The sequence below is a fragment of the Leuresthes tenuis genome, unplaced genomic scaffold, assembly GCF_036924035.1.
Source record: "Leuresthes tenuis unplaced genomic scaffold, fLeuTen1.0.hap1 SCAF_8, whole genome shotgun sequence".
In the NCBI taxonomy this organism is placed as follows: Eukaryota; Metazoa; Chordata; class Actinopteri; order Atheriniformes; family Atherinopsidae; genus Leuresthes; species Leuresthes tenuis.
In genome coordinates this window covers 4691014-4716212 of record NW_027325362.1, presented here as the reverse complement: position 1 = coordinate 4716212, position 25199 = coordinate 4691014, and the positions used below count along the sequence as shown (strand labels likewise).

The following is a 25199-nucleotide window of genomic DNA, read 5'->3' as shown; positions in this document are numbered from 1 at the left end:
ATATCAAAAGATTCAGAGAATCTGGAGACGTCTCTGCACACAAAGAACACCTGATTCTGTCCTGGAAATCAGTGCACGGGCTCAGGAACACTTCCATAAACCATTCACCAGAACATTCACAAATGCAGGTTAAAGCTCTGTCGTGGAAGGAAGAAGCGATGAGAGTGGCTGAGCGAAAGCGTCGTCGTGTGTGGAGCTTTTTACATCCGAAAATAAAAAGGACACTACGTTAAGGTGCATCTGGACTTCTGCCATCATTTAAAATGAATGTGCAGGTTCTCTGCAGATCACTTTGTTTTAAATTCTCCTACTTCTGGTGTCATTTGGGTTGCTATAGTTACAGCAAGACAATCCACTTACTGCATCTATTACAGCAGCTTGGCTTTTTATCGTAAATAATATAGTGACAAACAAAGGCTGTTTGTTGAGTTGTTGAACGCTTTCAGACTCACCTGCGAGCTTGTTGGCCACCCGAATGAGGCAGCAGAGGCAGCTTGGCAACATGTGAAAACATCTTAGGTGGCGTCACCAACTGATTTTAAACTCAGAACACATAACTTCATCTCCTCTCCATCCAGCTTTTGTGGATTTGTGCCACTTCTTTACAAGTAAACAATCCAGAATGAAATTGAAGTGTTTTCTGCGAATCGGCGAATGACAACAGGTTAGAACTGTGTAACACATAATCCTCCAAAGGAGACCAGGAAAACATTTTAATCCTCCAATTCAATGTTCCTCATCGGTAAGTAAGAGAGCAACATTCAAACTGGTGTGAAAGCAGTAACCTGGAGACATATCTGCACTCAAATCAGTACTTAAGGGACAAGCTTTTTCACTAAAAGCTTTCCGGTTTCTAATTGAAGCCTGAATAATATTGACCATGATCAATTGCATTCAACTGAGCTTTGCTTGCATGCAGAAAGAGAGCAAAAGAAGCAGAACCAAGGGACGAAATATAATCTTAAAGACCCTGCTTATCTCTTGCTTTTAAATAATGACGAGCACTCAGAACCGGAGGTCTTGGTCCTGTTAAGATCTGCTGCAAGATCCAAAATATCCGTCGTCCACAGAGGAAAAGTCATCAGACGAAAGCTGATGGACTGAATAATCACACAAGCTTGAAAGTAGCCCCTTCAGGTTAGGAAGTGTGATGTATGAGTCATCAAATAAATGCTGAAAAGTGCCTTTCATGTCTCGTTTGCTTAATTATAAATCATGACATTGTCTCAGAGTTGGTCATAACAGCAAAATCAGTGCACTGAGCAGGTGGGAGAGCTGAATTTCAGTTAGATGTGCAGTAAAATGCATTTACGGGGATCTATATTCATCTTACTCAAGTTTTTAATTTGTTACCTGTCATACAGAGTGTGTGTGCCTGTGTGTGTTTGTGCAGTCAGAGTTTGTCAAGTGGAGTGATGCTTTCTATAGCTTCCGATGGCTAATGGGCCTTTCAATCACAGTTATTGATCAGTGTCTGAATGAAAACACACACACACACACTGAGTTTTAAACGAATAAATACGAACAAAGAGAAACACACATTTCTGCAAACCCACATTGCTTTCGTTACAACTGTGCGTCTTCTGCCCACATATTCACAGACAAAGTTATGTTGCATTGTTTAAAACACACACATGAAACACACTCTCCATTAATGGAAGATTGATTTATCTTTAAAAGTAGGGAAAATTCAATCTGTGACACGACCTTCGGTGGAACTCTGGCCACTGAGTTGTGTGTGTTTCTGTGTGTGTGCTGGGAATTTCCAAGTTTCGTTTCTAAAAATCGCACTCGACACGCTTCCCGAGTTCTGTAATTATCGGAAGGGGGAGGAGGGGGGACTGCAGGAGAGGACAGGGTGAGCCTGACTGAAAAGGTGAGGGAGGACAGATGAAGACAACCAGAAAGACAGAGACAAAAGGCAACCTCGTCAATCCCGCTCACTGTCCCGGAGCGGCCGCCATCCTCAGCCATTAGAGCAGGGATCTCCTGCTTCAGTCAGCATTAGCTCCTCAGACTAGTGATTAGTGCAGCTGCCATAATTCCATTAAGTAACAAATTTATGTTGCATTATTCTATTACAGAACGAACCATTACATTTGCATTATTTAATCAGAGACGGCATTGGTTTGCATTATGTCATTTAAGATGTAGTTGGGTTGCATTAGCCTGCTGAAGATGGCTTTCGATGCCCATTAAACATGGCCTGCTGGATGGCTTAGATTGCTGCTCAGTAAACTCAAATTAAAACACATTACAGTTTAGAAGCTTTTTCTGCTCTGCTTCACAACAAACAGGACGTATTGTCTCGTTGCTATCTGAAAATCCAATTTTCTTCTTTTTTTTAATACAACTGAGGGAGAGATTTGAGGTAGAGTTTGGGAAATTGCCTGACCCATTGTGTGAATGGATTTTTCAAAACCCAACGGTCTGACTTTCTGATGCCCAGCTGCGAGGAGAAAAACTGACCTCCCAGAGTCAGACTGCATGTGTTAGCAGCTGAGTTTCTCTCCACAAGGTTTTGTGTGAAAAGCACGTTTTATATAGCAGCTCTGCACACGTTTTAAACTGTGGATTCACGTGTCTCCACTTCAACAAAGTGAATAACTGCTGCATTTAAAGTGCAGATGTGAGTCTGAGGATTCACAATATAATGCATGATTACAGGAAACTCTGAACACTGGATCAGCAGAAAATTAACACAATACTTCACGCTGCTGTGATAGCTGATCATTAGATTATTTATCAGGCAAACTTGGGGTGAACATTTGTATCTGTTTCTATGTGTCCCCTACTGCTCAGTATCTTTTTTTTCGGTTCTACTTTACCTTTTTATGAGATTATACTGAGAGTTTTCACATTTTTGTGGCATTTTACACAAATTACTGCTGCGGCTGCAGCTCCTGCTGCTAAAATGTGTTCAGAAAAGTTGTCTCGGCTTCCATATTCCCATAGAGAAAATCTGACGGTCCTTGGGAGGTTCAGTCCGGTTTAAAAGTATTCGTGTTACCATCTGAGTAAATGTTCTTTTCAATAGTGTGTGGATGTGAACACAGTTACAAATTTGGAGCTTTAGACACCAAAGGCTGACATTTACAGCTAAATTCTCCCCACAAGTTTAAATCAGTCTGTTTGAATATAAAATCCGATCATGCAGAATGTGCCATTTAAAGAAGTTTTAAAAAACTGTTAAACACCTCTTACCCTCCACCTTTTGTAGTGTGGTGCATGAAGGATGGCCGCCTTAAAGGGGAACTATTTTTAAATCTAGACCTTATTTCTGGCATGAAATACGTTTATCTGCTCACCAAGAACAGTTTGGCGAAAGTCGGCTTCCTTCGGAAGCTATTTAGAAAACTCGCGATTGGCGTATATCCATATAACGGAGTGAACGGAGCTTAGACGATGCAGCTTCTAAATATGGCATTATCTGTCTTTATTTCACCAATACTTTAGGAAGAATGAATGAACGAACGTGTACTATAGCTCTGTTAGCTCATAACTGCTGTTATGTGGCTACTTTCAGCTATAGGAGAGCTAACGGAGGGATTTCTACACACACCTCTTTGGTCAAACAAAGAAACCTTTTATTGCCAACCAGGTCCGTATCAGAATTACAGAAAGATGCATCAAATCTGGAGACATATTCAAAGCCCAAAAGTCTGTGCAATCTGTGTCTGTGTCTCACTGTGGGTGCTTCTCCCGTAAAGTAAGCTAAAACCCTCCCATATCTGGTAGCCCTGAAGATGCTGCACGCTCACGTCGACAGGCACATAGCCAGAAGATAAGTTATGCACATCTGGATAGCCTCCCCATGATGCCCAAACTGAGTTAGTGTTTTCCTCAAAATGTGCATGTTTGACTATGTGCATCTCTGATAGGGCAGAGCGCTTTTATCGATATATATATAGATATTTTGTTTCCCAATAAAGTATCGATTTTTCAGCCGCGAGTATCGATTCTGTTTTCAACTTTATTGAAAAGTCAGACGTTAATAATAATAATAATAATAATAATAATAATACAAAACAAAGCCAGGGGGGCCACATTATACAAAACAGTGATAAATTAGTTCATAAAAGTGTTATAAAGTGCATAGCTCAGTGGTTTTGATGGCTTTCATAAAATGTAGGATTGTTGTAATGTATTGTTTGAGCTCCTTCTCAAAAATGAAAAAAGATGGTTTGTGATTAGAGAATTTGGATTTGTGTATATGGTATTTAGCAAGTAAAACAAGTAGGTTGATGATGTAATATTCACAACATAAACATGAGTCTGCATACTCTGAAGACACGTTTGTGACATGTTAGTTTGTTTCCGTTTGTCTGGCGGTGTTGTCCTTCCGGTTCAAAGGACGGACCAATCAGCGACGATTCATGTCAAATCACACTGTCCCTTTAAAATCTTTCAGAAAATTATGTGTATTAATCGTATTGAATCAAATCGTATAAAATGTTAAGTATCAGACAGTACAGTAGCTTCAAGAAGAAAGGCGAATGATTGTTTTGCATGTTTAAATTGGTTGATTCCTTGTTCTGCTGTTCATTTATCTTTTTATCTTTTTATCTTATACATTATGAGAACAGATGTGTAAATCTGATCCATCTTCTGTAGAAGTAGTTATAACTTGATTAATTATTCATCCATGCAGGCTCTTATCTTTGTACGTAAAGTTTATTTATATTGGACTTTTTAAGAATAAATAAAGTGCTTCACAAAGATAAAAGTAAAGAGATAAAAACAAAAGAATTCATGGTGATGAAATAAAAAATGGTGAAAACATAAAATGAGACAACAGAAGAGCCAATCAGAAAAGATAATAGACACAGAAATAAAGGCCAAATGAGTCTCAAGCTGCTTTTTAAAGGTGTCCACAGAATTCACAGATTCTCAGGGATTTCTTCTTCATTTACCTTCAACAGCCGATATTAGAAAACCTGCCACACTGTGACGTGCACGTCCTTTCTATCATCAAATTATGACATCAGAAATCAAAAGTTACAGAGTTAACTTTCTTAAATTTGTTTTATTTGTAACATTTAGAAATAACTAAAATGTCCTTTTCTGAAGCTTTTTGACTCCATTCCCTCAAAACACAAAACGCTACGAACTGATATGTTAACAAACCGTGATGAATTTACACAAACTATCTTCTGATTACTTCTGACACCACAACAAAAGCTTGATTGCTTCCACTGCAGTTGGCAGAAAGTCAGCCTGGGTCGCCTGCCCGTAAAAATAAATCAGATTAAAGACTGCAATAAAAAAGACATAAATTATCAGGTGATAATGATGGTTTCAGCAGTTTTGTTCCACCTCTTTTGCCACCCCAGTAAACATTCTCCTGCCAGCAGGCAGAGTCTGCTTTAACATGAATAAACTACAATACAACACGACAAACAGAAATCTGTCACACCGCGGTGAGGTCAACTGGGTTTGTTTTATTTTGTCATTTCCTGTTTTATTTTGAAATAGTAACTCCTCTCGCCTCAGGTCCCTTGCCCTTCCTCATGTGTCACCACCTGATTGTCCTTCCTGATTCCTGATTGTGTCCACCTGTTCCCCACTCTCCTCCATGTGTACTTATAGTCTGCGTCTCCCTTTGTCCTGAACCAGTGTTTGTTTTCCTCCATCTATTCGTACGTCCACTCTAGCCTTGCCATAGTATTCCCAAAGCCTTGGTTTATGAAGTCATTTGTGTGATTTTGATTTGTAAGTTTTGTAATAGTAGATTTAAGTTAGATGGTTAAAGTTTTCATAACCCTTTTTTTCCTCTGTGTGGAGTGATTTTTTTGTGTTTTTTGTTGCTCCAGAACGAGAGTAATTACACGTCTTTTTGGTTTTTCTCTTTATAGTGGAGCGATTATTATTATTATTTTGATATTTTTCATAGGCACACTTCTTCCTGTGTTCTTAGTGTGTTAGGAATAGTTTTCATAGCCTGTTTATATTTCTCTGTCTTGGAGACTTAAGTCTTGTATAAAAAAACCTGCATCTGGGTCCTGTGTCCAGCCTGGTCGTGAAAAAATCCCCAACATCTTGTGCTTTGCCTTTAATTTATGTGCTATTTGCTTTACTTTTAGTTCTGGTTTCTCTGTCGGCTTGATAAAATTCTCCTTGTCCACCTTTGGCCTGCTGGCACCACATACGAGGCACATTTGTCATGTATTTGAATTGTGGATTTTGGTTTCACATCTTCGTTTTAACAATCCAATAAGAAGTTGGTGTTTGCTTTTGACTCTGCTATTTTATATCTTAACTCCACACTGAAGAAAAATATGATAAAAGAGAGGAAAAAAAGCATCAAATAATCAAAAATTCAGGATGTCTCACTCAGCTTAATATCTTGAAATGTATTACTTTTGCTGAAACAAAGTTGGCGGCTGTAGCTAATTTGATTTTGGTGTCTTGTACCTTGCTTGATAAGTCTGAAGTGTGAAGTAAAGCTCCTCTGCAGCTTTTTTCCAGCCCTGCATACTCCCTGAGCAGCTCTGTAAATGACTTTCTTACTGACAGATCTCTCTTCCTCAGTCTCCCTCAGGGTTATGTTCTCTCTCCGAGCTTGTACTTTCTTAACACTAATGACGAACCACAGCCGGCACGAAGATAGACATTTTTATCAAGCTAGAGAGAGGAAAAGACACAAATGGAGATGGCCTTTATGTTGATCATTTTGTGCTGCCAGCGGTGTGATAAACCCACCACTGCATTGGCCTAAAAATTGGAAGGACAAGGTCACGACCACTTTTTGATACGCGGTGTGAACAAAAGGAAAAAAACAGACTTTCTGGGTATCTTTATGTGTTATAAAATCACAATTATAAAGGCACTGCAGTTAGTGTTCCTCCGACTGCGAATGGGCTTTTAAAATGTAGTACAGAGCACAATGACTGAAACCAGATTGGAGAGACTGGTGAGAAGAAGCATTCAGAAGGAAAATCTGATTCTTTGAGAGGCATATGGCGAGGAAAGATGATGCCACTGCCTCAGTGAGCCCCCTCGAGGGTGGTGTTAGTCCTCTGGGTGACATCTCAGGGTGATACGAGTTTACTTTCTTGTGCTTTAGAAGAGTACAGCTTTTTATCTGCTCCAAAATGGCACAATTTTCACTGACAATCAACCTTTTATGGGACTATATGGAGCTGCCGACTCCAGAGCTGTTGTTTTTTTGTCTTCATGGTACATGCGGCCGTAACTTTCTGTTTATTGTGTTTAATCAGCTGTATTATTGTATGTTTTTCATCATGAATTCTCCCGAGAAGCAAATGAAGAAAATCTCCTCCGGAACAAGGAAAGTTTGAATTAAATGGGAAATTGAATTAAATTAGTGTTGGCACACATGAATATAACTATATTATATATTGGTATGTAAAACAGCCAACTCCCTCCATGCATTCATCTAACTTATAAGAAATGAAGTCAATCTTCAGCATTTGATCAAATGGACCACTCAATTCCATAAAATAACTATTATATTATATTATATTATATGTAGCTTCTGTTCTTCTTCAGGGAAATAAGAGCTTATTCATTTATTGTGAAGACATCCTGGGCTCCTCAGCTGCAGTATTGCATTGTGCTTCATTTTTAAGGCGAAAAGTAACTTTCATTTCCTTTTAATTCCCTCCATGAGGCCTGAACCAATGAGCCCTTTGCTTCGTCTGTTAGCTGAGCAAATATTGTCTCTTGTACATTTACTGGAAATTGGACATGGGTGAAGAACGGAGTGACCCGTGCCTCCCTCTGTTGAGCTGGCTGAGGTGGACATCCCTTGAATATGAGTGTTGCAGGGAGGTAAGTTGATTACAAAAGAAAGAAGGGAATGAAGAGGGGGTTTTTTAGACTGATTCTAAGATTTTATATCCTACGGGATAACAAGAAACACAAGAAAAGCTTCACTTTTATTCCTCTGACATATTAATGCCGCAGCATAAACCGCAGTTCTTCTTATGACACTGACACTGTTTCAGGTATGTGATCGTCTTCTTCTTCTTTGACATATATACAGGTCCGTGTGGTGATTTCGAAGTTTAATCAGAGTTGTCTTTAACATGTTGAATATGTAAATGCTTCACATGAGGGGGCTGCTTTGAACAACTACATCAAAGTAATTAAGATCAAAATAGCAACACAAGGTACACTTCTCAGACTTTTATCCTATTTTTTAATATTATTCAGAAATCTAAGCAGGGCATAGGTCGCCTGGGGCGCCACCTGCTGGAGGGGCGCAAAAATCGAATTATCAAAGTAAAAAAAAAAATTACTTGAAGATACGAATAATAAATTTCAACCCATCCTTCAAATTTCTTGACGCTTTTTCTTTTAAATAAATAATAAGAAGAACAGAAAAGGTCAATACCCTGAACCTGACGCTAGTGGAAGGTGAGGTGGGTGGGGGGGTTATTCAATTAATAAACAAGGACATTGTCGTGTTATTTTTAGCAAGGTTTTTTTTCATCTTTTATAATGACAAGGGCACCCAAGCCGCTGCTTTTAGTGCTGCTTTTAGAAAGCGAAGGAAGGAGGAGGAGGAAAAACTGGCCCAAAGCAGAAATATGTAACTTAATTAACTTTTAAAGCATTAGGTGTTGATTTATTCATTTTGGCTAACAGCAAGTGCAAAGTTAAGCTAGCTGTGTTAAATAGCAGTACAATGCTGTCGTTGTTACTACTCACAGACAGGTTCCCTAGCTATTATACATTTACAATATACTATTGGGGGGGGGGGACTCTCGCCTGGAGCGCCATATTACCCTGAATCTAAGACAATCATAATGATCCATTTATCACAATAGGGAACTTTTTTCACTTGCACCACCAACTGATGTGATCTTGACTCAGGAGGACGGCGTGAAAACATTTATCTGCTCGACAAGGATTTGGCTCTGGGGAGCGCACTCCTGCTCACTCAGCTGCTGGAGTTGTTGCATTTCGTTTAGTTAAAACACCAAAGTTTTGTGCATCCCGGGGACCTTTGGGATAACCTGACATTTTAAGACATGCTGTCAGAGTCATGCTGGTACGACCAGAGTTTGTAGTCTGAGAGGAACAGAGAGGGGCAGAGGCTCAGGCTGCTGATGCTGCTGATGCTGCTGCAGCACATCAGCACCTACGCTCACATAAAAGTGAAGAAACTTCACCTCTTCTAAGGTTTTACATGTCAAGATTGTCTGCTCCTTGGGTCCTAAATTTGTTAAATAAATATCAGATGAGCAACAACACGGCATTTTGCATACTGTTATTATTTATTTAACGGAAACCAAGTCAAAATCCAGAAGCAGTAAGTGGAAAAAGTCCAACCTATGATCCAACAGCTTGTAGCAGCAGCTTCAGCAGCAGTGAGCTGCAGTAATGGTTTCCTGTGTGACGTTATCAGTCTCTCTCATGGTTCTGGAGGAATCTTGGCCCACTCTTCTCTCCAGCGTTGCTTCAGCTCATTGAGGTTTGCAGCATTGGTTTCTGCACAGCTCTCTTAAGGTCCCACCACAGCATTTCAGTCAGGCTGAGGTCTGGACTCTGACTGGACCATTGCAACACCTTGAGTCTTTTCTTTTTCACACATTCTGGTGTAGATCTCCTGCTGTGTTTGGGATCTTTGTCCTGCTGATGAGCCAGTTTCAGCCCAGCTTTAGCTGTGGGACAGATGGCCTCACATCTGACTCTAGAATACTTTGGTATCCAGAGGAGTTCATGGTGGACTCAATGACTGCAAGGTGCCCAGGTCCTGTGGCTGCAGAACCAGCCCAGATCATCAGCCCTCCACCACCGTGCTTGACAGCTGGTATGAGGTGTTTGTGCTGATATGCTGTGTTTGGTTTCCTCCAAACGTGCTGCTGTGCATTAGGACCAAACATCTCCACTTTGCTCTGGTCTGTCCAAAGGACATTGTTCCAGAAGTCTTGAGCTTTGTTCAGATGCAGCTTTGCAAACCTAAGCTGTGCTGCCATGTTCTTTTTAGAGAGAAGAGGCTTTCTCCTGCAGCCCTTCCAAACAAGCCATCCTTGTTCAGTCTTTTTCTAACTGTGCTGCCATGACCTTTAACCTTTAACATGCTAACTGAGGCCTGTAGAGTCTGAGATGTAGCTCTGGGCTTTTTCACCTTGGGGTGAACTTGCTGGGACGTCCACTCCTGGGAAGATTGACAGCTGTCCTGAATGTTTTCCACTTGTGAATAATCTTTCTCTCTGTAGAACGATGGACTCCAGATAGTTTGGAAATGGCCTTATAACCCTTCTCAGATTGATGGGCAGCAACAGTTGCTGACACAATGTAATATGACATGTGTTGAACTCATGTTTACCTAATTTCAACCAGATATTTCTTTGTTAAGTCCTGATATCTAAAATCAGAATTAGAATTAGAAGGTGGTGCTTTTTTCCCTGACTGTAAGAGCCGGGAAGCCCCACGCTTGCTTGGTGTATCTGGATCTCAGCTGCAAGAGTCAGGTTTTCTCTGGACTCTTTTATGATGTTTGATTCTGTCAGGGCGCTTTTCACACCAGCGGGAGAACATTTACTTGAGGGCAAACTTAGGAAATGTGTGTGGATATGACTGCAAGACCTTTCATTCTCAGTAAATAAATATCATAAGAGTTTCTGTAAGCTGACAGCATTTAATGAGCATTAGCACGGTGATTTACGGGAGGAGAAAACTGGGTCAAACTGTGTCTTGATTTAAAAGTAACATTAATCCAAATCTTGCTTTTTTCTGAATTCCTTAGATGTATTTTAATAACAAAACCATGAGCATGGGTGCGGTATGTTTGTGCATGGCCAGGAGTGTAAGAATATATTAGTTTCTTTGCTTCTGCTATGTTTTGTTGGTATAGCCGGCAAGTTATAATATTTTTTGTTGCTACAAATGCTGCTGTTATGGTGCTCGTATAATCGTCAAGAGAACAATGTATGAATGCACCTATATTAAGCCGGGGTTTATTTTTGTTACTGCCACTGAATCAAAATAGTGTGAATATTGTGAGAGAGTGTGATATGTGAGTAAAGGGTAGGTGTGGAGGTAGAAGGGTGGGTTCATGATGACAAATGCAAGGCACTCTTTGTAAAACTTGTCCAGCTGATGGCTGAAACTGTTACTGTTCTTGCACTTTTTTTGACAAGTGATGAAATGTTTTGATGCAGCACCATTTGTTCAGCGTCAACACTCAGTAATGCTTGAAAGAAGTCATGTCGAGAGTCAAGAACGGATCTGTGTAAGGAGGGGGAGCTCATGATTTTATATCGTATTGAATGGATGACTTCTTCAGAACCATTCTGGAAAGATGTGGGCTGGAGTGTAAAGACGTAAGAGATCAAACATATGGCAGTGCCTCAGGCTCAGAGTCTGTAATGCAGAAGTTATGCTTATTTTACAAGTTACGTTGCCTGAACAGGGCGTGAGTGAGTAACATCTGGAATGGGGGCTGTGCTGCAAAGAAATTATACTTATACTGCTATTTTTAACTATAGCACTTCTAAAGAACAACTTATATAATGTAGATGATAAATATTTCAGCTCAGCTGTGATCTCTGGGCTATCACTTTCACCTTTTGCTTCACATCCAGCTTAATTCTGCCAAATCTGCATTTTACAGCAACAAGTTTAGCACCAAAACAGACACTTTAGAATTACAATTAGATTTCATCTTTTTTTAACCTGGACCTTATTTCTGGCATAAAATACGTTCATCGACTCAACGATAACAGTTTGGTGAAAGTCGGCGTCCTTCGGATGATATTTAGATAACTGGAGAGAACGGGGCATTGACAATACAGCCACTAAATAAGGCATTATTGTCTTTATTTCATCTATACTTTAAGACGAATTAATGAACGAACATTTACTATTGCATTGTTAGCACATAGCTGCTGTGTTGTTGTTATAGAGGGCTATCGGGGGGGCTTGTCGGGGGCTTTCTACACACGCGTCTACTGGGATGACATCATCAACAAGTGCCGCTGCAGCACAGTTTATTCACTCCGGTAAGGATATCCATCATACTCAAAGTCGCCGTTCACATCGTCAAAATCTGATAAATATCCTGCCATGTTGCACCAAACTATCAGCAGCAAACTGATAGCCCTGTTCACTCCCGTTATATGGATATAGGTGGATTTTGAGTAATCTAAATATCTTCTGAAGGATGCAGATTTTCACCAAACTGTTTTAAGCCAGAAAACAAGTATAAAAAAAACTAACTTCCCCTTTAAAAACCTTACTCACTCCTCCTTCACTTCCTGTAGGCATAAAGCTAATCAGAAGTGGAATCTCTGATTCACTCAGGGACAACATTCACTCTAACTTTCTCTGTAGGATATCATCCAACATGTAAGTACAGCTGAGCTGGATTCAGTTTTTGTTACCTGAATGGTGATTTCGTCAGATTAGGCTGTGGTTATAGAATTAAGATTTTATTAGAGCAGAGTGACCATCTGAAAATGCTTTAAGCAACCGCCTGCTGACACACAGGCTTTATGGACTGATTTTCAATCTCTGATATGTTTAACCAACATGTGAATTAGAGCAGCTTTATTGGAAATTTGCCTGGACTATTAAGAAGATTTTTATATTTATGTGCAGTCCTACAATACAAACCCGATTCGATCCTCCTTCAGGCCACTTCTCAGGTGTTTTTAACATTTCTGCTCAAAAATCCTTCTCTTAATCCAATTAAAGTCAAGAGCTACGGACTTTTTCCATTCCCGTCTGAAGATATCAAAACCCTGGTTTCAAACAAGGTCTCAGAATCACATTTCAAGTCACTAATGCTGCCAAAAGAGTAACTTTTGTATCTCTACTCTACTACCTAAGCTTAGTTCTACAGTTTTATGCTTCTTCTCGACCTCTGAGTTGGTCTCAGAAAGGCAGTCTCAATCCAGACTGTTTTCATTTGTGGTTTCATGATTGTGGAACAACCTACTTTAACCACTTTTGCAGGCTTTGAGAATCACTTTTAAACTTCAGAGAACTCCTCCTCTCCTAACCCCTCCAACATGCTTAACTCTTGTAAACAGATATTACTTAATAGTAAAAAGTACTAAAGCTTGAATGATGCTCCTCATTTGAAGCCAATGTGTATGAAAGCATCTTCTAAATGACATAAATGTAAACTTTGCCATCATGGAGCCATTTGTGGAACTTTACTTTTATCTTTGCTGACTTTTCTGGCTGTTTTCTACAATGTTTTGATTTGTTGGACATCTGTTCTCTGATTCACTGTTTGGTCTCTGTAGTATCTGGCTAATTACAAGTTAACCCAATCGTCTTAATGAGACATTACCTCGTTTAGATATTTGCTTGAGCTCTGTCAGGAACCAGGTAATTGCTGCAGCATCAACAGGTCTCTGGCATAATCTGTAGGAGCCATTAATGGATGACAATATGCAATAATTTGGTTATTGAGTTGGGCTATTTCCTAACTGGGCTGATGTACTAACATAAATATGCTCTAAGCTACTGTAAAACAACAACTGTGAATAATCTAGTGGTCCAATGACTTTCTAAGCTAATTAGTTTGGCCTAAATGACAACATCATTGATCTGTAGGTAACTGGGAGGTATTTGTGTCTGTAATCATCATAGAATTCAATGACAAGAGTGACTTCAATACTTAACAGGAGTCAGAGAGTTTGATTTTGAGTGTTTTTCACTACTTGGTTCATTTATTTGGTCTGAGAGACTCATTCACGGGCCGTGGCTCAGTGGTTAGAGTGGGTCGTCCAATGGCGGTTCGATTCCCACAAAAAAAAAGTGAAACTGACAGCTGGAGGGGTGTCAGTCCACCTCTGCCCACCGCTCCAGTGTGCGGCATCTGTCTCTATGAGTGTGTGACCCTGTGCATGTGCATGTGCATGTGTGTGTCAACAGGTGCCAACCTGGATGGGTTAAAAGCAGAGGACAGATTTTGTGTGTATGCATGACCACATGATCTTAATCTTGCCACAGAAAATATGCCAGGATCTGTATCCGAGTTCATCCTTGTGATGAAATTGTGAAAAATGGAAAAAGTTTATATATTTCCAAGTTACCTTAGACTTTACAAGAACTTCTAAGTTGACAAACTGTTTGAAGGACTTTGACCACATGAGAAAAAATGTCTGACTGGAAGAACTGAAATATGCTCAATAAAGGTTGATGAGAGTAATACTGAAGATCAGAGCGTTTAGGCATAATGTTTGTGGTTGACCTTATCAGAGATGTGTTCTTGTCTTCAACCCAACGCGGTGCAGCAGTCATGACTTTCTTCTGAAAATGGTTCTCACCTGTCAACTATTTAAAGTTGGTGCTTGCTGAGTCTTGACCCTCAGAAATAGACAGTTAGCAGACAGGGCCGAGACAGAGAGCCACTGTGCTTAAACCAACAGGTATTTGACCAAAGCCTCTCAATAAGACCTCAGAAAATTGTGTCAAATTGTTCGAATTGGAAGAAAAAGGCACAAGGTGCCACCATTAGGATACTGGCGTGAAAATGTTCAGGTACAAGGACTAGACTTAAAATGAGTGAAAAAGCAGCCAATGTCCAAGAGAAACACTAAAAACTTTAACTCAAGACCGCTGAAAAGATGGAAGAAAATATAATGAGGAACTCTATGCTTTACTCCTTTGTACTTTAGTTCTGTACCTCTGTGTTTTAGAGGTACAGTCTGAATCTTATCTTTCACAAAGATGTTCCTCTGATAGTTTTCATGTTTTCCCTGACATGCAGCTAATTTTGTCAGGACTTTTTGAAGCGTCTCTGGTGCATTATGTCACCCTCAAGCCAACACTTATTTATGTTCCCGATGACTCTCATCTGTCACATTGGGCTGACACTTTGAATTCCAGCAGAAGCCACTGTGCAAAATACACTCCATGCATAATATATGTCTGTTTTTATTCATTTCCCAGTTGTCTTTGTCCTTTTTGGTCAGTCCCTGAATTTCTTACTGACTCCTTAAACACTTTCTGTAACGACTGATGCACAAACAGACGGGAGGGCTCAGAAGCAAGGCCCAGAGTTACGGATGATCTTGAAAACTTCATTAACAGCATACGTTATGAACACTTTCATCAGTGCTACTTACATTCGCTGAAAATGCAAAATAGAGAAATTATTCCACACACGTGCTTACTGTTCCACATCTTTGATGAGGTTCCCAAAAATAAATGATCAACTGCTGTACGCTTCAGTGAACATTTGCTGCCACAATCAGAACCAAATGATGTTCTTTGCTTGGAACTCAGGAAATTATGAGAAAATCATTGGACCCATAAGATAAAGCACAACTTCATTCTTTTGCCAACCATGTTGCCAGACAGAATGCTGAAATTTGATGAACCTCAATCCGAAAAATGTTTTAAAGAAGTCCTTCCTGCTCTGATATAACTAGTTGACTGGTGGCCATTTACAGGGGAACATTCAGGAAAAGCTCTTATTCACGGATAGCAAAAAGTGAAATGCACATTTTCAGCCTTGCGGTTGAATTTGGTGAATTTGCTTGTGAGATTTCTGGCGGAGATCTCCATGAAACATCCTGTCTCCTTGGCTGATCAGCTGTGCAGAAGCCAGCAAAATCACAATTTTCAGCAGCCAATTTGACTTCCGTTGTGCCAAATCGTTTCTTGGATCACAGAAGTCTGATCGAACACAGCTGGGCTACCTTCCAGAGTGGCTAGTAGACCCGACAGACTTAAAGCCAAAGGCAAAATGTTCACACACTTGCTTGTGAATAGCCTGCCACCCACACACATGTGCACACATCTCACACACTGTAACTCGCGAATATTTCATGGCTCATTTGTCTGAGTGTCTGAACAACAGAAAGCAAGAGAGACTGAGAGATAAAAACTAATGATAGAGACATGAAGAAGAGAGAGGATGAATAATAAAAGAAAAGATGAGACAGGAGTGGGAAATGGGTGTTGAAGTAATGGTGCAGGAATAACAACCTCCTTATTGTATCTGTGTCTCCCTGTCTTTGTCTCTTCTCTCTCCACATCTGTCTGTCTTTGTCGGTCGCTCATCTTTCAAGTCATTTCATCATCAGACATGGAGCACAGACCAGACAGAGACTTTTTTTTTTGCCAAGACTGCAGAGGACTTTATGATGGTCCACATCAAGATCCCAGAACAGGCCTCCTGCAGATGATCACCAGAGCCATGAGGACCACACAGTAAACTAAATCTCTGCCGTATAGCACAAAACATCAGCATGAAAGACTGTTTCAGTTCCCATGCTTATGCTGCTCCTTGTGCCACTGCTCATCTCTTGCATTGGACTACCAGACTTTTAGAATATATTTTAAGAATATTTATGTTTTTCAGTTTATTCTGGTGTTTCTAGCTTTTTATTTCTTTTTGTTTTATTGTTAAACCCATTTTAGCGCAGGCTAAGGAGTGACTCGGTTACATTTCACTGCTTTTTAAACGTGTATAACAGAGCATGTGACAAATAAACTCTCTTTATCTCTATGAAAAGAGGCAGACAACTGTTCTCTGCAGTCATTATCAGAGTCACGACAAAGAAAGGAAAAATGAGCACAAAGAAATGCAAAAAACTTATAAAACTTGAAATAAAAAGACAAAATGACCTTGAGGTGACAGGTATAAATGATTGAAAACATACAAAACAACTACAAGGAGAGAGGAAATATGCACAAAGTATCAAAATGACGAAAAAAAAAAGACAAAAAACAACAAAGAAAAGCAAAACTGCCTTATAGAGAAAGGCAAAGAAAGACATAAGAGCGTCTGAAAATAGAAAAATAGAAAATCGACAACAACGAGATACAAAACACCACAAAGACACAAAATGACCATGAAATGACAGAAAACAACTACAAAGTGATGGTTTTAAATAGATGTATTGATTTCCAATCAATACAGAAGAGTCACAATCATTCATCTGATGACAAAACCGATGAACAACGCATAAAACTCCACAAAACAATCCCAAACAGTGACAAAGAGATCTCCACATGGAATCACAAATGACTGGAAAAGCACACAAAGAGTTAGTAAAGAGATAGAAATGACCATAGAGAGATGTGAAAATTGTTGCTGTCATGACAAAGTGATGCGAAATGTACAAAGAGAAACATCTGCTCACACTACAAAGAGGTACAAGATGGCTTTAAAGATTCCAAATTGGCATAAAAAGACTGAATTGAATAGAAGTCCCTTAAAAAGAGGAGAGTTAGGTTGAAAATAATGGAAAGTACTAAAAAAGTACAAAAAGAAAATGGCCACAAGACACACTGTGGCCCCAAAAAGATACAAAACAACTTCAAAGAAACACAAAATATCCAAAAAGAGACATATTTAATACAAACAAATGGCAAAATGACCAGAACACGACACAAAACTACTGATACGAGACACAAAGTGACTACAAAGACATGCAAAATACTCCAAAAAAAACAAAATGACCGTAAGAGACAACAAAAAGACACAAAACAGAAGTGATGGCTATAAATAAGTGAAATAATACAAATAACTTCCAAAAAGACACAAGATGAGAGAGAGTCACAGAGCTACTGCAAAGCAACACAAACTGCAAACTTGTAGAGACACAGAAACATTATAATACTGCAAAAAGAAGCTAAATTACCACAAGATGCAAAACATCTGCAAAGAGCCACCAAACAATGACAAAACAGTCCCAAAATGACATGAAGAGGCGCCAAACTGACCCACAAAAACACATGAAAGAAACACAAAAAGAAAAGGATTCCAAGCAACAACAAACTGAAATCATCACGACATCAAGGAAGCACAACACAGCTACAAAGAGAAGCAAATGAAATACAAAAGGATGTGAAGCAGCAGCAGAAACATTTAAAACCACGACAAAGAGACACAAAACAAGCACAGAGTGTGAGGTTCATGTTGAAATCTGAACATCTGCAGCGGGGCTTCCTTTAACACCCTTCATTTCATTTACAACCTCTGTTCTATAAAGATTTCCAGTTTTATCACAGCACAAAGACATATATACAGGTAGGTGGATCCTCCCTCCCCAATGCCTTCCGCTCACTGCTTTAATTTAAAATGATTATTAAAATGATGCACTTCAGACATCAACTCACCATCTCTGGGGAGATCCTTTACGTTGCTTTACTTAAACTTTAATGTTGGCCTTAATTAACACCCCACAGGCATCACCAGCCTCTCTTTATTTGAACACTTTTATTGAAATGAGACCAAAAGTCTGAATTTTATAATTCTGTATTTTATGATTCTGTTCAGTGAGGTTTGAATTATTTAATTACAACAAAGGGAATACAAAAGAGGGGGATATCTGGTGTTACAGCAGTGTTCAGCGGGGGAGGAAATGAGTTGTGTGTCTGAAGAGTTAGTTCCTTTGATAAAAATGTAACTTCCCTGAATCGTGAGTCCTCACTTCTCAGACCCTCCTTCCCTCTCCCCCTCATCCTTCTTCTCCGCCTCCTCTTCCTCGCCTCTGCACCCTCATTACATGCTGCTTTAATTAGCCTGTCTGATATCGAAACTGGACTTCAGAGGGACAGCGGAAGGAGGAGATAGAGAGATAGAGACAGGGATGGGAGAAGGAATAAGAAAAGAGGGTTTTTGAAGTTGACAGTGTACTTTGTGGGTTAATTACACAGACTTTCTCGCCTGATTCTCCTCCACGATATGAGAAATGAAATGCAGATGGTGAGATGTTGGACAAAACTGTCGGCAGTGATAAGGCAGTGGACATGTCTGTTGAAGTGCTCAGAAACAATCACTCTAACATCTACATTAGTATTCATGAACGCATGTATTTACATTTCTCCACTTTGCCATCTTAACATTACATTATTCAAGATGCTGGAATTGTTCCTGAAGTTTATCCACCTGAATACTGGTAAAGTTTAACTTTACAACAAGTCATTTTAATTGTTTTGTGCTCTTCTTTTACGGTAATGCTCAATTTAACGCTATATTTTAGTGTTTGGACTGTTGCTCGGACCAAAGAAGAAGTGCACGCCGGTCACTTTCCTTCCAGATAAATGAATAGTTTATCTTAACCTGCAGGTTAGTCTATTTTAAACATAACCCGCAAATATTGTCTTAAAAAGCTTGTATCTGCTACTGGTGACGTGGGTCTGAAAATATTTCTTCCAGCCTTTGGGAGACATATGGCTTCAACTCCATTGTGTACGTGTTGTTGTTGCTCCTCAGTGTGCTCCCACACAGTCCGGATAGCAGCCAGATTGCAAAGCTGCGTTCAATGCCAGCTATTTTTTTAATGGTGAATCCTCGTGTCAACTGGAAAGCATTTTGGTTCATCCACAGTGTCAACTAAAGTAATAATCAGTGGTATTTTTATTATGCAAATGCAAAAAATATGTATATATTTATTTACTGAAGGCAATTTTTCTTGCATTAAAATCGGACATTTAAAGGGAAACTCCAGTATTTTTAAACCTAGACTTTATTTCTGGCATGAAATAGGTTCATCTACTCACCGAGAACAGTTTGGTGAAAGTCGGCGTCCACCGGAAGATATTTAGATAACTCGCAATAGGCATATATCCATATAACGGAGTGAACAGGGCAGGGACTATGCAGCCTCTAAATAAGGCATTATCTGTCTTTATTTCACCAATACTTTAAGAAGAATGAATTAACGAACACGTACTATAGCTCTGTTAGCTCATAGCTGCTGTTATGTGGCTACTTTCACAATGTGAAAGTCGTCGTTCCCATTGTCAAAATTTGATAAATATCCTGCCATGTTGCACAAAACTATCAGTAGCAAACTCCGTGTGAAGTTAGCCGACTGTCACAGAGAAAGGAGTAAATAAACTGTGCTGCAGGGGGGCGTGTGGATGAAGTGGTCCCAGTAGAGTGCCTGTGTAGAAATCCCTCCATCAGCTCTCCTAATGCAAGTAGCCTCAGTGGGCAAAAGGACACGATCTCTGATTGGCTGTTTCAAATCAGAATAAAAGCCTCGCTGCAAACAACATTCAGTATCTTGTTTTGGTAACTTTTCGGTAATTGAGCTAACAAACCATATCATATTAAAATGATATAATTGGAAATGGATTGAGCTGTGCCTCGATTAACTAGCCCATATTTGACCAGAGTCGGTGGGGCTGGAGGGCATTTTAATACCAAGTATTTTCACGTATCTCGACTTCATGGCCAGTACACTTTAGCCCACATGGGTCTGTTCCAGGTCAAACCAATCCCACGCTCCAAACCAGAACTTTACATAAAAGATATATGACAAAAGAACACAAAAGAGGGCGCATGCTCGACACAAGTGCATCAAAATGAAGATGAAGGCAACGGGCACTGTAAAACAGCACCCACCAACACCAGTTGCATAGCATCACTGATGGTGACAACAAGGCTTGACAACCTCACTTTTAGTCGATCTGACCTACAAGACCCCTCCAAGAAACATTATGCATGACACACAACCTGAACCTTCTCCATATGGCCAACAGTACACTTATTTCCAGTTGATTATGACAAAAAAAAATGTAAAACAGCTTGAAATGACCTTTTATAGACATGTGGCTGAGAATGAAACTCTAACAGAAATCATACCACACACGAGGAAGAGAAAGAAGCCATGAATACTGTCTGAATTTTCAACATCTTTTAGGGGATTCTGCACTTCCATGCAGCTCAGATTTTAAAGAGAACAGCAGAGGTCCAGTTGTTCAGTGGGAGTCAAGCCGCTTAACGATGTGCTGGACTCCACATTTCACATACCGCACCTTTCATAAGGTCTTTCATAATGGAATAACCTGTTCACAACTCACACTTTAAGGCTAATTCTAAGAAATTTAGAAACGCTGCCAAAGTAGTCGTTACTTTTTAGAGTTTTAAAAACACTGTATATCTCATTTTGCTCAACAGAACGGGGAAATTCTGAATTTGAATCTTTATTTCTGCAAAATAAAAGCTGTATATCAGGTTTTAACAGCTTTATAACTTTTATTCCGCTGTTAAATTTCCATCGAAGCTTTTTTAATGAGCTCTAGGAGAGGATAAAAGTAAGGGTCGATTTGAAAAAACTTGTTTTTCAAAGATTCTGATACAGAGGCTGATTAAGTAGATAAATTCTGATGTTGCAAACTCAGATTTCTGATCGCATGAACGATCAGCTGTTTCCACTTCAAAAGCGGACAAACGTGGCCGACACAATGTACGCATTTGACCAAATTCCTTCAGACATCTCCTCATTTTCCTCTTGTTTATGCCTAATTACTCTTTCACCAAACCATCGTGAAGAGTCAGTGGTGACGAAGGGCTCCCTGCTGTATCTTCTCACATCGCCAGCATCTGGGCTAAAATATTGTACTTGAACACACCATAAAGGCAAAATCCAGTTGCCAATGAGAGGATATAACCCTGCAATGCAGAGGGGAGCAGTAATTGTTCAATGAGATAAAAACTGAACTCAAAGCACAAAGTTTGTCCATTTATGAGTCATTATAAGTTCACTTTTCATATCAAACTGAGTTCTAGCTTAGAAAGGTGTGTTTTAATATAAGCAGACCACTCAAAAACCTGTTGAACTAAGAAATTATCTTGTCTGATTCCCACATTTATGCTTTTAGTGAGAATTTAAGCTTCATGTGCTGAAAAATAACACAGTTACTGTCAAATTAACGGACAGAACTTATTGATTATGCTGAACTGCTCATCAAAGTGGTCTCTCTCATGCCTGACAGAGCCAGTGATGAATTACACATCGAACAGGCATAAGAATGAGACGTTCGCAGAAGCTCCCGAGGTCTCCAGCAGCTAATTCTCAGCTCGGTGATTAAAGGTCCTGAAAAATGCAGCCAAAATTTTCAGCCAATTTTACCACAGTGAATCTATCGTTGTGAGGAATAATTCTGTTGCTGGAGAATCCATGATTTCACCCTCTTATTTTGGTTTTATCCTTATTTTTCTCCTCAAATAACAAGCTCTCACTAATCTTATCCTCAGTCTGACTTCTATGGGGATGAGGAACTAAGTAAACACTGCTTCATGTACTTTTACTTTCTTTGTCTTCCAGTTTTCCATGTTGGACCCTGTAAATAAACAGCTGTCCCCCTCTGCACTGGTATAGATGCTGGTTTGATGTGTTTTTTCTCTTTCATCAGCCCTAAGGCAGCACATTTTGTGTATTTCTTATGGCTTCCATGTGTAACGTGGCCCATACCACCATCCTCTGATGACTTTTCTCAGCTTTACTCATTCACTCCAATCCAGGTGTTAGAAGTATGTCTGATGTGTTTCTTTTCTAGAAAGATTTCAAAATGTAGCTTCAGATGAACTTGATAACTGGATGGAAACACAGCTTGTGGTACTGATGTTATTCTGACTGCAACTCTTAACAAATTTGATGCTAAAAATGTACGTTTAGATGCTGCTGCTCCTTCATGTTAAAGCACAATTCCAAAAACATTGGGACACTATGTAAAATCTCATAAACCAAATTTCTATTCACAGTAGAGCATAGAAAACATATGGAATTAAATAAAAGTGAGACATTTTTTTGGATTTCATGAAAAATATCAGCTCGTTTTTAATTTTAAGGCGGCAACATGTCTCAATTGTGTCATTCAACAGCTGTAAACATCTGGAAACTGTCTATAGATAACGATTCCTGGAAGTGTTCCTGAGCCCATGCAGTGACTTCCAGGACAGAATCAGGTCTGTTTTTAACGCTGAGCTGCCTGAGACCCTGAAGATCACGGACATACTGGACTGATTCTGGGTCACGTCTCTTTTCGCAGATAATTTACTGCATTTATGAACTAGTCAAACAGCTCACTTTCAACATTTGATATGCTTTCTATGGTTTAAGAGATTAGTAAATCCTAACCTCTGTGACAAACACTGCTAATTGATAACAGTGGTCCAGATTCTGGAGGGTTAATAATGATAAAAGTGATGATGTTACCTCCATTATTCTCTGAGCTGCAGAAGTTGATTAAACACAGTTTTCACAAATGGTGCAGAAGTACACATGAATTACCAAAAAGATCTCTGTGTGTGAAACTAAGTGAAAAGTGAAGTTGCATCACTGACAGTAAAACGGTGGGTAACACCGACCCTTTAACAAGTATCACCAAATCTGCGACAGCTATATGAAAATGAGGCGGCCATATTGACATTAATATTGCATCACTTTCAAGAGTGTTTGCCATGTTGTTTCACAAAAACGACCCACATTCGGGCCAAATAGTCTAATCCTATGAATAAACATTGTTCAAATTAGACAAGACACACACTCACTCAAGCACACACTCACACTCGGCATTGTCCAGAGTGTTTAGAGACAAGCCCTCATCAGCGCAGGACTCATCTCACAGTCATGGCAGTATTTCATATTACAGGCTGCAGACTTTATTACTCACGCTGGATTAAAGAAAGAGGCAATTGTGTTGTGTTTTAATGGAGAGGCTCTGCATCACCTTTCCATCTCTAAATAAATGAGAAACGAGGCTGCTGCAAAATGAGCCCGTGGGCCTGCTGCACGCCCTCCACCTCCACTTTACAATCAATATTAAAGGCTTTCATGCAGGCGACTGCAGAAATATGAAGCAGAGTGCAGAATGTGATTTAAGATGTAGATTAAAATGCATTTGAGTGGCAGCCTCCATATGATTTATGGTCAGTTTTGTCTTGAGAAAGGGTTTCAAGTGCAGTGACTGAGGATCTTGGCAAACTGCTGAAACACAAGTGTGTGTACTGTTCAGTTGTGAGTAAATGTGATTGTGTGAGAGGGTGTGCGAGGTATCTGCAGCCAGAGGGCCAGATGGAGACAAATGGATGATCTTTCAGGACAACAGCCCTCCAATTAACACATATACACACTCACACAAGCCCCGTTTGCACGCTCATGTAAAGTAAACAGACGCACACAGTCACGGCTCACAAACACTCTTGTACGTGAGATTCAGCGTGTCTGGTGGGGTCAGATGTTGTCTGACTAGTTTTGCCACATTTTCTAAGTTTGGATTTGACTCAGCACGTAAAAATTAAGGATAGGTCGGCGCAGAGTTTTACTCTGCAATAAATAATGCTCGTCAGCGAGTGTTTTGCACCGTTGGCTTTCCTGGAAAAGCAAAATTAAGAAAGTCTATGAAGGGTAGCCGCCGTCATCGAAAGGAGTTCAATCCAGTTTGACTAAACATCAGATTGTAATCATGTTGTCATTGATCCACGTGCACGTTGAGCCAGAACACGATTATTCACAGAAGAACCACAAGGTGGTGATTATCGCGCGGAGTAAAACAAATGAGAAGTAGGGCAAATTGTAACAGCGGCGAGGGATGGAAGGGATGAGCCACTGATCGGTAACGGGCTGTAGTCTATCAGATGTTTCTGTAGTTTTGGTTTGGTTTCCACATAGTTTGATTTTAATGAATGAACTGGTCTTTTATTGTCATGGCTACAATCATAAACTCACGGCTCTGTTTACGGAGCCGCCGCAATTATAAGAAACTTTAATGATCACAGTGAAGATGATCAGCACTGTTTGGAGGGCTACAAAGCCACTTTTCAGCCTGATTGGCTCCGTCTGTCGATCAGCTGATTTCATAATTTCTTCCCCCATTTTTAAATTTTTTTCTCTCAGAATTTTTTTTTTCTTCGACCAGTGAATGCACCGTGCACATGGCACAGAGAAATCAGATTTTCTGGTCAATAAATGCACCACTCATGCATTTACAGCCATAGAGACTTAAAACAAAAGAATGTGAGCGTGATTACACTTCGTCTACACTTTTCACCTTGTTTCATTCCTCAATATTCATGATCCGGTGCATTGATTTTCATTTCCAGTAGTGCAAATGCAACAAGGTTAACAGAAGTGCATCAGAGATCTTGTTCTGCCGTGCACTTTTATATACTAAGATAAGTTAACTAATTTGATGCTTAAAAGGGGGATATGATATTAATCATTTCCTGTGAGATTTTAAGCTGGTACCTCTGCTCAGAAAGTCGATAAATAAGATAAAGTTATAAAGAAAATTAGCAGGTCAGACTTTTCGAACAAATTTGATCCTCCAAGGACCTCCGTGACCTTTAGAGGCGTGTTTGGACATTTTTAAACTATGTTTAACTTGAACTTTTCAGTGCCTGTGTGTCTTTTCTGTGTGTGCACGTGGACCGGTGATGGGGACTGCTTGTTCGTAACAGTTCTTACTTTATGAAGTGCAAATAAAAGTGGAAATTTCTACATGGATTCAGATGAAGACGAGGC

The 25199-nt window shown here is 39.7% G+C and overlaps 2 protein-coding genes across 2 annotated transcripts in view; both read right to left on the bottom strand.

The window, feature by feature from the left end:
* The window catches only part of LOC140312764 (cytochrome c), a 299923-nt gene that overhangs the window by 134863 nt on the left and 139861 nt on the right, over positions 1-25199 (bottom strand). The gene's annotated exons all lie outside the window — the stretch shown is intronic.
* Positions 1-25199, bottom strand: part of LOC140312760 (uncharacterized) — a 73389-nt gene that overhangs the window by 19255 nt on the left and 28935 nt on the right. The window lies entirely within an intron of this gene.